Below are 13,105 nucleotides of genomic sequence, written 5' to 3'. Positions count from 1 at the left end.
GGAATCCCACAACGGTCCCTATTAGGAGCGACTTGTCAAGCTGTCAACCTATCCCTTAAATGGGTTCCCTTGCTGACTAAACGATGTTCCACGTGGGAAGGCTTGTTTCATCTGTTCACTGGCTCAAACAAAAAGAGCTGTTGTTTTCAACGACGACAGAAAGGATGTCAAAGCCAAACTAAAACGCCTTCATTTGTAAGGGGGATAAAAAAAAACCTGAGAGGCAGTGTGGATCCAGTTCCGACATTCATTTAGAAAGCACTGCTGTGATAAACAAGGAGTAATATTTTACACAATTTCACGTTCTTTCCAAGCCAACAGTCATACACTTTCATAGGGGTTTGTCGATGACAGATGTATTTTTAAATGTTTACTCCTACACCTGTTTTTTTATTTCCCCCCCTCAAAGTGAATGAGTGTTTAAATTTGTTTCTCACAGACATTTTTTTTTTTTGTAGAAATATTTACATCTTCAGGCAAGAGATTAGCATAGCGCTGAGTCATGTAAATGTACACCATGAAACCGAGCGGTCTCAAATTAACAGCTGATTTAGAAAAAAATGTTTACAGTCTGTCGTGAATAAGGAGTGCTAAATTAAACCCTGCCGAATGTGTTATTGCACAATGTGGTTGATCCATGGGATGGTGGGCTCTGGAAGAAATTACAGTCATTTCTGGATGTAGCTGACTGGTCTGGGCTTTAGAGAATATACAGTAAAACTTGAAACGCTTGAGAATGTAATTAAAGATTTCCTCATAAGCTTGGAACAGTAACATCCTGTTTGATGTTTTGGCACATTTCCTTTGCATTTCATTATGCATTATTTAATTGGAATAACACCAAGAAGAAAAAAAAAGTACAACTTGTTCCTATTTAGGGCATGTCCACTCATTTTAACTTAAGTTTATATCTCTGACTACCTCCGTCTGAAAAAAAAAATAAAATACATGTCAAAGAATACATCAGCGCTTTGTTCCAGTTGTCACCGCACTGACAGTATTTACATGAAAGTAAGTCCACATCCCACACACCTATCAAGCGGCTCTCCTTTTATCTGTTCCTGGCAATGCTGCAGTCCTTTTTAAATTATAATATACCCCTTAAAGTTTACAGCACATGCTGTTCTATTTCACTTCCCAAGACAGGGAATACAGATACAGCGTTTGGCTAAGTGAAAACAGAAAGTGGGTCTGACCATGAAAAAAAAAAAAAAAAGAGAGAAGAAGAAGAAAATACTATTTTAGTTTCAACAAATATCCAAACATCAACACTGAATGTCAGGCTCACAGCCTGAGATTCTAAACTCTAAATAAATGAGTATACCAAGAGTTTCTTATCTCGTATTAATAACATTTCATGGGTAAAAATCTATCAAAGGCAAAGCTGAGCTACCACTTATCCAGCAGGAATAGCCTTGGTAGTCCGTACCCCAGGAAAAACAACCCAGTATTTATATTTTTATTTTTTTTTAAATATATATATATATATATTATTTTTTTATCCAAGAGGCACAGCACCGCTTCACAGCAAGTGAACCTGATAGGTTTCATTTGCATTTTCTTTTGAAATTACAAAATATGCTTTAACTCACTCCAGGAGAATGTCTTGGTTTGGCTTGACTCCACGGCTCCTTTTTTATACCTTCAGTCACTTACATCTCTATATATTTTAGATTGGACATGAATAATTTAGTGCTTAGCAGAGTGCACAGCAGGATCATTACAGGAAGCCAAGTTGTAAACAAACTCCAGTATTTGTACTGGGGTGATAATGAGAGTCTGATGGTGTTTCTGTGTAACAGTGCTTCACAAGATTATTCATCTCTTCATATTTTGTCATGTGACATGCACAGCGTTCTGTGTTTTCATTTGAATTTGATCTGATGTACCAACACAAAGAAGCAATTAATTGTAAGGGACGGAGATAGTTTTCACTTAAAAAAAAAAAATACAATCAAGAGTGACTTGCAAATATATTCAGCTCCGTCTGTCAATACTTTATAATGAGACCTATCACTGTTATTACAGCTGCAAGTCTTTTTGTGTTTTGTCGCTTTTTGCTGGGCCTGTAAATGGACTTTTCTCTACAATGCCTTGCCAAAACTAAACATATGTAGAGTATAGTTGAACATTTTTTAAGTCTTGCCACAGATACTCATTTGGGTTTAGGTCAGACTTTGTCTCGACCATTTTAAGATAATTCTAAAGCACTTTGACTTCATGACTTTGACTTGGGTTGATCTCCAGTTACAAAGCAAAACTCCATCCCAATCTCAAGTCTGTCAGAGCCGCAATCATTTTTTGTACAGGGTTATCCCATATCTCACTTGAACTCTGAATCAATATCTTTGTCGCTGTTATAGTATGAAACTCCAACTCCCATGCTTCACTTGTGAAAAATCGTTAAAGTAGATTTTTATGGCTTTCTTTGGAAAATGGCTTTCTTTATCAGACCATATTGACGACAGCGGCGAAGATGGTCGGCGCTTGCCCCTGGTTAGATTCCCGCTTTGTTGTCCTGGGCAGGGACACTTCACTGGCCACTGCTGGAGGTCAGAGGCACCAACAAGCAGCCGCGCCTCTGTCAGTGTGTCCCAGGGCAGCTGTGGCCAATATCAAGTGGCTTCCTACTATCAGAGTGTGAACATGTGTGTGAATGACTGAAAGTAGTCTAGAGCTTTTTGGGGTCCTATAGATTTGATAAAGTACAAGCCATTTACCATCAAATGCCAGATTTTTGTAGTGTATAACTAAGTAGTGTCGCTTAGGCAGATTCACACATACACACACAACCACTCAGGTTATTCTTTTTACTCGTTATGTGACTTTATTTATGGGAATCACAGTTTAGCAGAATATGCACACCACACCAGACTTTCTTATTTCTGAAAACATGTGATATAAAAATCATTCTTTCCATTTTGTGCAGCTTTTGCTGCAAAATACTTCCTGCCGATGAATCAAGTTTTGATTCAGTTAGTTTGTTGCTCACTTTTCGGTTAAAAAAATTAAAAAAATATGAGTGACTGATTATACAGTCGGCTTCCACAAAGGCATTCAGAATTGGCAGATGAAGTAAAGGTTCTGACATGTAGAATAGGCAAATAAACTCATCAAAATTCAAACTCCCTCTCTTCATACCCCCACCTCCTCCGTTCCATGTGAAAAACACACACACACACACACACACACACACACACACACACACACACACACACACACACACACACACACACACAGGATATCAGCAGTTCTCTCAGGGAATGTAAAATGCTGAGAGGATGTGTGTGCAGGACACATCCACTTCATGCTGCATAATTTAAAAATATATCTGGGATTTTACTGGTGATAGGGCTAATGCAGGGGAACAGCAGTGGACAAGCTCAGAGAAAAGGAAAAAAAAAAAAAACGATTAAAGCTTTTTTTGTAGGAGGGTAAAAAAAAATGAACTCTGATAGCATGCTGTCGATATTTGATGTTAATGCTAAATTTTATGGTTGTCTTCCAGTGCAATTTAGGTTTTTCAGACACAAACCATCAGATGTGTGTCTATGTGTGGAGCAAAGTACTTAGCTTTACATCTTCAGAGCGCAAAGCACAATCAAAGTAGCTGGCAATCCTTTTTTGTCCCGTGCTTTTGCTTATGGTTGTCTCTTTCTCAGCGTGTAAATAAACAAGGCTGTGTGCTTGAGGAAATGATTGGGAAGGCGTAAACAGTCTTGAACGGGAAATCTTGCTGGGGGAGCAGTTTTTTTTCTCTCTCTCTCTCCCTCTCCCCTTTAGTGAATCCTTATGGTTTCCAGTTTGTTTCCTCTCTTTACATACATCTAAGAGAGGAAAAGCAGAGGCGGCAGGTAGTGGAGCGGTTTTGGGGCCATGGGAATAAGAAGGCGGCAGGTAGCTGTAAATTTCACAGTTGATTAATGAGTCAGTGGGATGATGTCTCTTATCAACACTCTGCACATGGCTGAGAAAGAAGAAAGGTTTACCGAGGATAGCAATGCTCCAATCACAGATGGCTCCCATTGCTGTCCCATCACCCCTTTCTTTGCTCACCCACCTGTTTTTGTAAATGTTCTTCTTCTCTTCTCCGATGTGTTGCAGCTGATGAAACGCGCCACATCGCGTGAGATAGGGTTTTTTTTTTTTTTTTTTTTGCTTGGGAAAGTCGTGATACATCTGTTGTGGAGTTCTCAGTGTGTGTTTGCTGGATGATCAACACAGGAACTGATGCAAAGTCTTGTAATGAGCTGGTAATATGACTTATGTCATCCTGTAGAAGTAAAGAGTAGTCTGTCAGAACCCAGCTATAGAGAAAAAAATATGTTTGAATATATTTAACTCTGATGTTTTGCATGAATCGGTGTTTAAAACACAGTTTCTTGCAGGTATCCACCTGTCTCCTTGAACTTTTCCACATTCTGTCCTTTACAGCAACACATTTCAGTGAATTCAACTGGTGTTTTGTCTTGTAGATCAGTACATTAAAGAAGTCAACTTATTGGTTCAGTCAACATTTGTAATTTAATTTCTGCAGAAATAGATGTTCTGTTTAGGCCTCAAAGGTTCGGTAAAGGGCATTAGTGATGAAAAAACTAAATATAGAACAAAGTTAAGCAATACATAATGCTTTCATCTCGAAATTGTCACATTTAACATCTGAAAATGAAAAAACCCGGAAAGACATGTCCGTCTACATTGAGTGACAGATTGGGTGTGTCGAGGTTTAATGAGAGAAGCAGCAAATTGGTCAACATGAACTCTGGAGGAGCTCCACAGCTCAGGTGGGAACTGTCCACATGGAGGTGATGCAAGAAGAAATTCGTGTTTTGAAATGAAGACAAAATAACACAGTGAGCATCTTTAACTCAAAGTACTTTTAAAACAATATATGATGTCAAAATATCTTTATATGATGCGTTACACGCCTGTCACACATATGTCCCAGGACTTTGTCATGTGTACTGGTCTTCGTTTTGTTGTTTTTGTTATCAGCTTTTTTGTGTGCGTTTAAGAAACATCAATTAAACTTTGTCCCTGACTTCCTTCTAAGATATTCTGCCAGTGCTACATAAACAAGAAGCAGCTCAGTCCCAGAGGTGCTGCCTGAGTGTAATAGTTTTTTTCTGATTGGAAATTACAAACCATGTTGAACTAACTGACATTTCTATTTTATGAAAATGAACTCCACTTTTCTCATATTTTCTAAATATCAGCTTGTAATCTAATAAACACCTTAGCTAAAAATATACTTCCTATGTAAGCATGCTGTCAAATTCAATTTTATTCTCAAATTTCTTTATTTTCCAAAATCCCCCAAACTCCTTTTTGCTACATTGATATTAATAATGGTTCATCACAGCATGGAGCATTTTTAAATCGTTTTAAACCGTATTTCAGTATAGTTTATAGGGTTCACATTTTTGCTCGATTTACAAACTTTTTTTTTAGTTTGATAATGTGCACAAACATCTATGTCTAAAAATATTTAGAGCAAACTGTTGTTTCGTCCAATAGAGAAACTATATCAGAAGAACTTATAGATTTAACTTTAGCTTGTGTCTAAATTAATTTTTTGTGTGTTTTTGTTGTTTACTTCTCAGTGGAAAGTGCACTTTGCGGTTTGCAAGAGGTTGTGTTCTGAACACAGGAAATATTTAAAGAAAAAGAATGCCCTGGTCTGATCTGAGAAAATGTAAAGTTTTTTGGTGGAGATACTCATTACTCTAAATCTACTATCTGCACAGTATTTGCAACAACATGCAAGGACAGGAAAGCTGTCGTTGCTGCAAGAGGTGAACATGAGATGGTCAAATACACACTTGTAATTACAAATATTAGGTTTTTTCTTTCTGCAAGAAGGAAAGTAATATTTGTAATTACGGTGAAACTGAGTCTACCAAAGCATATTTTTGTGCCTTAAGGGCAGTTTTTACATCCAAACCTAAATCCAATTTTAAGCTTAAACTATTTCACAAAAATAAATGTGCAAGAAGTTCAGTATCTATGGCAAAGATGATCAAGCACTGAAAAAATTGGTTCTACAAAGTATTGACTAAAAGTTTGAGACACATACATACTAAGCATTTTTAGGTGATTTTTTGTATTCTTAGGGTACAATGAAGAAATACAGAGCAGCAGAACAGGATCTGAAAAACAACAAAGTATTTATACTAACTACTAATTCACATCTCCAGCTTCTGGTTCTTTGCAATTATTTGTAGAATAGTTTTGAATTTATAATTTTCCTTCCACTTTAAAATGATGTAGCTAATGAAAGTAACATGAGAAAATGTGAAAAGCGTCTGTCTACAATGCTCACATGTGTTAGCTTTTGTTAACTATTTATGGGATGCACTAATGGCTTCTAAAACCAAAGCCATACAAGCTCAGAACTGCACTTCTTTTGACACCAGGGTTCATAAATCTGTGCATAAACATAATAATAATGTTTATGTACCATAAACATAATATAAAGAAGACAAAGAAAAAAAAACATATTCCAGCTGACAAACAAATTTAATGTAATGGAGTTCCCCCACTGATATGCATAGCAGACATGCTCATGAGATTAGATATCTCTTTAATGCCAGAAAAAAAGGTGGGGGGGGGGGGAAGAAATAACAGTTTGCTTTTTGTCTGAAGCAGTAAACCACATTATTTTCTCTGTGGTTCATTTGTTCCAGAAAAGGTGTTAGTATTTTGTTTATAATGTGATAAACTCTCACTGGTTGATAGAACTGCACAATATTAGTGGCAGCTGTAGGAAACAGAAGTGATTAGAAAGAGACAAACGGCGTAACGGAGGAGCATACCGCAAAGCACAAAGCATTAGTCTCCCAGGGTAAAATATTTGCTGTCTAAAAACAACTGTCAGTCTTGCTTTAGAGTTTAAAGAAAAAAAAACTGAACTGAGGTGCTTTTTTTCCTGTTGTGGCACAGAGCTTGAAAGCTTTTCTGTTTGTGTCCTTGATCCATAGGACATACCGATAAAACATTAGACCATGCTGCTGCGTTGATGCTCCAGAGCAGGTCTGTCGAACTCATTTTCATTTCCAGCCATATCAAGATCATGAATGTCCTCAAAGGACTGGCTGTGGCAAAATGTATTGGAAAAAAATCACTTAACAGATTGTTAGAATATTGTACCTTTCTTTGGATTCAGTGAGTATTCATTTATTCTACCTTTATTAAACCAGGATAAAACTCTATGAGATCAAATATCTCTTTTACAGGGCTGTCCTGATAATGATACAGTTAATATTTATAGTATTTAACATCTTTTCACATTGGTGTAATTTGCCACTATATCATATATAATGCTACAGAAAAGAAAAGCTGCTTCATTGTAAAAAATAAAAAAATAAACTGTCTGTTAGCTTTTCACTGTGGTGTTTTGGGAAACATTTTAATCGGTTTTAGTTGGTCATGATGTAACAGCATTTATTAATGAACTGAATAGGACCACTTTTCTTTGTGAAGTGTTTCATGGTCAAATGACTTTGATAACTGCGTTAGGTTATAAGAACACCTGGGGATTCCTTCACACAAAATGTTTTCAAGAAACAAAGTGTTCTGTCAAATCCTTAAAAAGATGTTTGAATTAAATTCTTGAGGACTGTGAATAATTGAAATGGCAAAATTTTATTAGATGTTTGTAATACCATAGCTGTCTTCCAAATGGAAAGTTACAGAAATGTAAAGTTAAATGACAACTCTGCCACAGTAGGACACAACTTCTCAAATTGATTGTTCTTTGAAATTAGAGTATCTTTGTAACTACCCAAAACATGAACAGTTCCCCCCGCCCAAAGGTTAATACAAAATCCATCAATTAATGTCATTAAATTTCAAATTTGCATCAATTAATGTCTGAAAAATAGTGAATGGAATAATCTTTAATATAACAAACTGTAAAGACTGTCAGAGGCGCTGTCACAAAGACATCTGTGGTTTCTGTGGAGACAATCTGAATCAAACTTCTAGAGACGATTCAGATCGGCTCCTGTGACACATATATATATATATATATATATATATATATATATATTTTTTATTTTTTTTTTTATTTTTTGTTTTTTGTTTGATGCCTTTTGCATCTCTTGCATTTGTGATTGATGAGAGGATAACAGCGCCCTGCCACTGAAATAGATCCAAATTGCTCGCGTCTTCTGGAGCTGATTGATGTATTTAGTGCAATCTGCTTCATGAATCCAGAACGGAAATAAAGCAAATAGCACAGACTGCATGTGTTGTTATGGAAGAGATTGAACTGCTTTCCTTGGAGTGCAAAGTTATATTGATACCAAGAAACAAGAGGATATTTTTTTTTCTTTAAATCAGTTGTCTGTGTCTGAGAAGTAAGAATGCAAACGTTGTTTCACTTAAAAGAAGAAAATCCCAGAGATAAAAGACGTTTGTGGTGAAAATAAAAACAGAGCCCAAATACTCTTCGGGGCTTCTTTGTATTGCGAGAAGAGTGGACAGCAGGAATGAACCAGACCACTTGAGATGTAATTCTTTGCTCCATTGAAGAAAGACTGGACATGTCTATCATCAGGACCCAAAGTGAAGATAAAAAAAAAATAAAAGACAAGAGGTATTGAAAGAAAGGCATCAGCCAGAAAGAAAAAGTGCCGGAGAGAACAACGTACCAAAGGAGAGGAGTTGAGCTAGTGGAACGATATAGATTCTGCCGTGGCTGTACAACTTTGACTGGGTAATGCTCAACCCTCTGCATCTCGCATGTGGGACGGTTATTGATGGTGCCGTCATATTCGAGCAGAACATCTGTTATGAAATTCTTCTGTTCTTATTGGATTCGGTGATGGGATCTCTGCCTCTCTCCCTCACAGCTGTAGACTTGCTCCCTTATTGCGCAGCCACAGCCATCCAGGGGAATCCAGATACAGTATGCGCACAATACATGGTGCCATATGGAGCTTGGCACATGCATGCATTATTCCCCCTCACAACATTAAGGCCGCTGTTTACACATCCAGGTCTGGCCTGTAGTGGGAGTCCTTTATTGCTTTTCCTTCCCAGAAGAACTCTAGTTGCTAAGCGTAAATATCACTCTTCCAAAACCCGAGTGCAAGCACAAGAGAAAAACACAGGAGTGGAAGCAAAAAGCATAGGTGGTATCATCAGTGGCTGCTGGTAAAATCCAACAGCAGATGGCTGATGGAAAGGGTTTATGAGGGGTCAGATCAGGAAACTGGTTCAGTCAAACAGAAGAACTTACGATAAAATGAAGTATAATAAATTATATAGCATGGGGGGAAATGATCAGGATTAAACTATACAAGTGTCTAAATCTTACAGTGGCTTCTGGTCCCAAGAATTGGGGTTTGTCGCCAACTGGAGGAGCTTTCGAAAGAGGGAGAAATGAAAGATGAGAGAGCGAGAAGGAGGGACAGCACAAGCAGAGTGAGGAGACAGAGTATAAAATTCACATGACAGGTCTGGTTATCTTGAATGCAAATGCTGGCTATGTGTTTGCTGGAGTGACACATTGGTTCTTTTATTGATAAATTGAGGGCCGCTATGCTATATTGCGACCAATACACTGCTGGAGCCTGGGTAGAGAACTCTCACTAAAAGCATAGATGATGACAGACTGTTTAGAGCGCTCCTCATTATTCTTGCGCCTCCTGGCCCAGCACGTTTATATGTTTATGACGTCCAGGCAGTGAAAGATTCATTATTTCCGGTGTCCTTGGTAAATTAAAATGGTATGGGTGGATTTTTTTGTTGTTGTTGTTGTTGGGGGTTTTTTTTGGGTGGGGGGATTACAGAGCTCCTAGAAATATGCTTAGGCTTTTTCCACTTCTGAATATGAATTTAAAGAAGATAGCATTTTAAGATATTCTGCCAACTACACTACAAAACACGTGACCAGATATAAATCAGTTCATGTTAGATTGCCTGTCTTTCTTCTGGACTCTTAGTAGATGACTACATAATTTCACATTATGAGGTGTAAGGATGGGAATGTTGCACAATAACGATTTTCAAAGTGGATTTTTCATGTTGATTAAAAATGTTGTAATAGTCCCTCTCATGAAGCAGCCTCCAAAGCTGATGGATATTTCCTCACACTTGGATTTGTCTAAAAGTGTAAAGTCTGCAGAGTCACTGTGTAAAATTCTCTGTTACATACATGTTTGTTGAAATGGTCACACTGTACCTCTGTGGTCTCCCTATGGTGAGAGGGACACAATGAACTGATATAGTCACACAATGTTGTCCATCAACAGAAATTGTTGTTTGATATACATTGCCTTGTGAAAGGATTCATATCCCTCAAAACAAATTCACACACATGTATTTCAACGACACATTTGTTTATGTAATTTACCCACTTTATTCTGGTAACTCATGATTGAAATCTATTTCCAACTTCTAAACCAGCATTCTTACATGAGATCATAAGCTTTATTTTTTTCTTTTCTTCCACAAATACATATAAAAAAAAAAAAACATAACCCTTTAAAATAATGACACAATCATAGCTGCACATTCATCTTCATCAGACTGGGAGGAAGCCATGCAAAAATGGCTCCTGATTAAGTACACTACAATTTGTAGAACATTACACTCAGATGTGTATCAGTGTGTACAATGTTATAAGGTTGGTCTCTCTTTTCTTCAATACACTCACACACAACTACAGAAGCCCTGACAAGCAAATTACTTTTTTTTTTTTTACAAACTCATTTTCTAAGTGTGACCAAATTATCCTTTTTTCTCACAATATCAAAACTTATCTGCAAGTAAAAAACAAAAACAATTCTCGATAAAAAAGTTTTATGATTTTTCAGGGACAGCATTTCTGAAAAAGTGTGTGGAGGGGGAATAATACATTTGTTGTGATGTACACAATCCGACAAACAGTGCTTCTCCATCAAGTCTTTCTGACAATTAAAAACATGTATATTTGTTAAATTGCTGAAGCCACATTCTTTTTCTCCCCCAAAAAGCAAAAGAGGGGAAAAAATTGCTTCTACAAACCATTGCTAAATAATTAGTTGCTGTCACAAGTTTAATGAATTCTAACATGGCAGGAAGCCACTTGTGCAATAAGTCCATCCAACTATTTGTGCAAAAGTACCAAACTGGAAGAGACTTTAAAAAAAAGCAGCAACTGAGCAAAGTTGTTGGTCGCTTAAAACCAGAGTGGGCGCAAAGCATGCCAAGGATCACAGTGTGCTAAAGTCAAAACCTCTTAGCAGAGGTATTACATTAACTTCAGACCTTCAAACTTCATGCTCAGATTAGCTCAAGAATAGTGTATAGAGAGTTCATGGAATCAGTTTCCTTCGCCCAGGAAATGCATCCAGGTCTTACACCGCCAAATGCAAAGCAAAGCATCTGTTGTAGCAGTATATACCATGCATTACTGGACTCCAGAGCAGTGAAGACAAGTTCTCTGGGGTGATAAATCACGATTATCGCAAACTGCCAGATCTTGATTAAATGCAATGTGCCAAATATAAAATTTGGCGGAGGGGATAGTAAATCTGGACATATAACTTTTATTAAGAAAAAATGTTTTTGCATATTTATTAAACCTGTCACTACGTCCTGACATCATAATGTGAGACAGAACAAACAAGCTCCTCCAACTCCGTTTATCCAGGACAGAACACAGTACACCTAATTCTCTTAAAAGAATTAAAATAATAGAAGTAGTAGTAAAATTAACATCAACAAAAGTAACTAACCAATATAGAAACGGGAGACAAAACTACAAGCGGCGGTTGACATTATGAAGATCAACATAACTGGTTTGTTTTCAATCAATGCTTGAGTTTCTTTAAGCTTTAGACAGAACTAAAACCCTCCTCCTGTATTCGGTTGTTTTTGACTAACCTGTGTATTCCTCTAGTTAGTACTGGGAGCACTGGGAGAAGCCAGAGTAACTTGTTTTTTGTTGGGGGGTTTTTCCCCCACAGATTATCCGTTTTATATCGTACGATCAAAACATAGTGATAATTTTTCAAAAAATACATAAAAAACATACTGCTTTATGAAGTATGTAATTTTTATTTTTTTTATTTTATTTATTTTTTTTTTTTTACAAAAATTACATATCTCTACTTAAGATATAAGGTTATTACTCAGGCTGTTTTCTTCTTCCTCTAGTTGCAGTCTGGAAAAGAGTACTAATATATTTTGGACAATTCCACGCTCCTATTTTAATCAAAATGGTGTCTGGCGATGCCCCCTTCCAGTTACACTAAGCCTGCTTACAAACGCTGACAGCAGGGACCATAAGAACATTGATGAGGAAATTTGGCACGAAGGAACTTGGCCTACCCAAAGTCCTGACCTCAACCAGACAGAGCACATTTGAGATGAGCCGAGTGGAGACTGCGAGTTTGATCAGTGCCTCTCTGGTTTATGGTCAGATGCTCCCACAAAACAGTTTCCTAAACTTCGTGGCCTGCTTTTTCACACATTTTAAAGCTATTATACTTGCATAAAATATGTCAACTCGTAACCGCCGCCAGGATTTTGAGACTGGGATTCCCACAGAAATCCCAATATGTGTGGAGGCAAGCATCTAAATACTTATGTCAGCAAAGTGTATAACTGAGACTGCTCCAAGGTGGAGAAACAAGGCACGACATGTAGATGTGCAACAATTGATCATCACTGCAAAGTCAAGTTGGAGGAATTTTCAAGCCCCCAAGCTGTGATGTTGATATGAAGGCATTGCATGTGAAGCTAGGAGAGGTCAAAACAAGTCACCTCCTGTTTTTACAGGATATATTTTTACAGGAAATATGAGAAAATTGCTGCTTCGTTTAGAAGTATGGGATATTCCTGAGAATATTTCTGTTAGCTTAACATTCTATCCCTACATCCGCTGCTTATTTATTTTTCTTTTTGGGGAGGTCAGGGAATGAGCGGGGAGGTGATTGCATCCTATCACACTCCATCATAATTGTTAACGTGCAGCAGCAAGTTAACAATTATAAACGTACAACCAAATAAGCAGAAGGTAGTTCAAATCCATGATTTTCAAAGTGTCGGAACAACTATTTAATAGCCTAAGCTGCATTCGCATAGATAATTTCATGTATTTGTACAAAAAAAA

The sequence above is a fragment of the Poecilia latipinna genome, unplaced genomic scaffold (assembly GCF_001443285.1).
Source record: "Poecilia latipinna isolate Pla-1442-1.1 unplaced genomic scaffold, P_latipinna-1.0 Scaffold94, whole genome shotgun sequence".
Taxonomy (NCBI): Eukaryota; Metazoa; Chordata; class Actinopteri; order Cyprinodontiformes; family Poeciliidae; genus Poecilia; species Poecilia latipinna.
The sequence above is the reverse complement of the archived record's forward strand: the minus strand, read 5'-3'. Positions refer to the sequence as shown.